Source organism: Glycine soja, chromosome 12, assembly GCF_004193775.1.
Source record: "Glycine soja cultivar W05 chromosome 12, ASM419377v2, whole genome shotgun sequence".
Taxonomy (NCBI): domain Eukaryota; kingdom Viridiplantae; phylum Streptophyta; class Magnoliopsida; order Fabales; family Fabaceae; genus Glycine; species Glycine soja.
Window position 1 is genome coordinate 28,940,828 of NC_041013.1, and position 2,750 is coordinate 28,943,577.

General features: G+C 33.1%; 1 long non-coding RNA gene across 1 annotated transcript; it reads right to left on the minus strand.

Moving 5' to 3' along the window:
* Positions 1-859: 859 nt before the first annotated feature.
* Positions 860-2,362, minus strand: LOC114378312. The gene is made up of 4 exons (XR_003659298.1): positions 1,982-2,362; positions 1,681-1,746; positions 1,249-1,343; positions 860-1,169 (listed from the first exon to the last, which is right to left on the minus strand). It is a non-coding gene; the product is annotated as an uncharacterized LOC114378312 (long non-coding RNA).
* Between the last annotated feature and the right edge of the window lie 388 nt (positions 2,363-2,750).

The following is a 2,750-nucleotide window of genomic DNA, read 5'->3' on the forward strand; positions in this document are numbered from 1 at the left end:
TTGGGTAAATTGTTTGAAAACGACCCCATCTGAAAAAAAAGTTTTTAAAACTACCCCAAATGAAAAAATTTACCGCATTAAATCCACTAATCCTGTTCATTTTTCAAGTTCACACCTTATGGCCAATACACACCATGGTATCAAAATGTGTTGCATTTGTAGAACATTGAGACCCAATGATTCAACATTGTTACACTTATCGGATGGTCCACATTAACTACTTATACAACACGGTAACACTGAGTATACACTTTTACTGAATATACACTTTTAGTGAGTACTTGTCAATTGATATGACTGTTGACCTATGCATACACGTGACAAAGTTAGTTTTTAGTACTCATGACAACTACTTGTATAGGGTAGACTACAGTTGTTTTGATAATTATAGGCATCCATTGCCTTGCCTATGACATTGTGTCTTCAACTGTGTTTGTTACTTGGGACTATGCACGGTATGTACCCACGTGGCTGAAGTGGCCATTAATTGGATTAACATTTATATTGCAGGCGTGTAAATTTCTGACGTCATTGCTGATTTTATGGTTTTGTGGTAATAAATATTGTTTCACAAAACAAATTTCAACAAATCCTTACAAATTAATACAGTTAATGTTTGCCTAAAGTCACTTAATATATCCTACATTGAAAATCCAACGGTTTATAAAGTCTTTAAAAAAAAATTCAAAGTTTTACTTTAATATATCCTAGGTAGTCACCGGTGCAGATGAAGGTGTAGGGAAATTTTTTGAACGAAATTTATAAATGATGTGTGTAGGGAAATTGAAATTATTTGTAAAACATTTAGAAACGCCAATATATTAGGTGTCAATATACTTAATTGCCTTTGTATAATGACGAGAATTGGTAGATTTATGTTAGTGGTTCATTATAATTACCTATTTCATATATGAACATCGCATTCATTGTTGATCTTTCCTAATAACTAATTCCCATACATTTTGAAAAGTTATAAAATAAAAGCATATTTCATCTCCGGGCCTGTAGTTTCAATTCCTTAAAAATTCATACCATGCTGTAGTAATGCATGGTTGAGAACGGTTAGAATGGTTAACGCTTAGGTTCCATTGAAGACACTAATTCTTTGTCACAACTATCATATATTGAATTGAGGTATCAAGATAAGGCATAGCACTTGGCGGAAGTACCTACATTAGACATGTCAAAGGGTATTACAATTTAAGGACAATAAAAATGCAAGCTCAACAAAATACAATAGGGTCTTACCATTGGTTGAGTGGCAGGGATCATACTTTCTATAATTTCAACGGTCCACACATACTTTCTTTTTGTTCTTAGAGGTCATCCGCATGTTTGTTTATCTAGCGGGGGCATAAAATGTATGTTGAAGATCAAATTTCTCACAAGTCGTGAAAGTAATTGTTAGACTTTCATGAATTTTAAAATCTTTTCTAAATAATTTTAATCCATTGGTGAAGAAGTATCTATTATGGTATTTTGTTACTTTGATTCAATAAGTGGTTCCGTCAGATACAAAACAGACGTAAGATGGATAGTTAGGTGCCCATTGCAAGTGATAAAATGATGGTATTTGAATTATGTTCTACAGCAATAACAATAACGTTCATTATGAGAATGCTAATGGGTTTATTTTTAACGAAAACAGTGTAATTTACTCCTATACATTAACAAACTTACCCTGTCATTGTGGAATGCTGCCACAAATTTGTAGCTTCTTGTTGATCCCATGAATCTGGGTGGTTCCTGCGATAACATAGTATTGCAATATTTGTCGTATATGTGGAAATGCAAAAGGTATGACAAAAAATTTAGAAACTCAGCACGAACAAAACAATGGCATGGGTGGTTTGACATGTAAAATTGAAAATTGTATGTTTACCAACAACCAAAGGGTTACTTCATTCTCCTTGTTGGGGCTCTAACACTGAAAATGCTTTTGATAGGAATATAAGTTAATGGACATTAACAAGGGACTTACCGGGCTGGAGTCAGTGGACGATACAGTAGTCATGGTGAAATTGGTGACGACACTTCGTTCGTGGACAAGAAATCTTAGTGTGACAATGGATTTTTGCGTCTTCTTCTGCGGTCAGAACAGAAACATATTGGCACGACTATTCAGATAATATGCTTTGGATTTGGAATGCATGTGGTTTACGGCTGTTCGACTGACTCGATGAGAGGTGATGATTATCAACATTTAATGACGATTGGAAGTCTGGGAATACGCAAAGCGATTTTTATGTCAATTGATTGCCACTTTAAAAACCAGCAATGATGACGAAACTAAAGAGGCATGTAAGTAGTCATGCTGGTTCCTATACAGGCGACGATTCCAAGTGATTTGATGTCTTGGAAACAGAAAAGCCATGTTATGGACGCGTGTTGGTTCCTGTAGTCGTCTTGAATTAATGAAAAGCTCATTTGGAGGGTTTTTTTATTATGGACGCACGCTTTCTTCCATTTTCAATGCAATTCGCAATTAATGAAAGGGTACGTCTGACGAAAAACATTTATCGATATCTCTCAGACATGACATAAGAGGCATTGCTTCCATTCATCTTAAAGACTTTTTTACCAATAAAGTAAACTATATTAAAAATATATATAACATGTTTTAAATCATAAAACATTAAAATAAAATAATAACATATCAAATAAAATTACAAAAAATATACTAATAAAATCAACTTAATACTATTTATTATATATTTAAATATATATTTTAAATTTTTTATTTTTAAAAA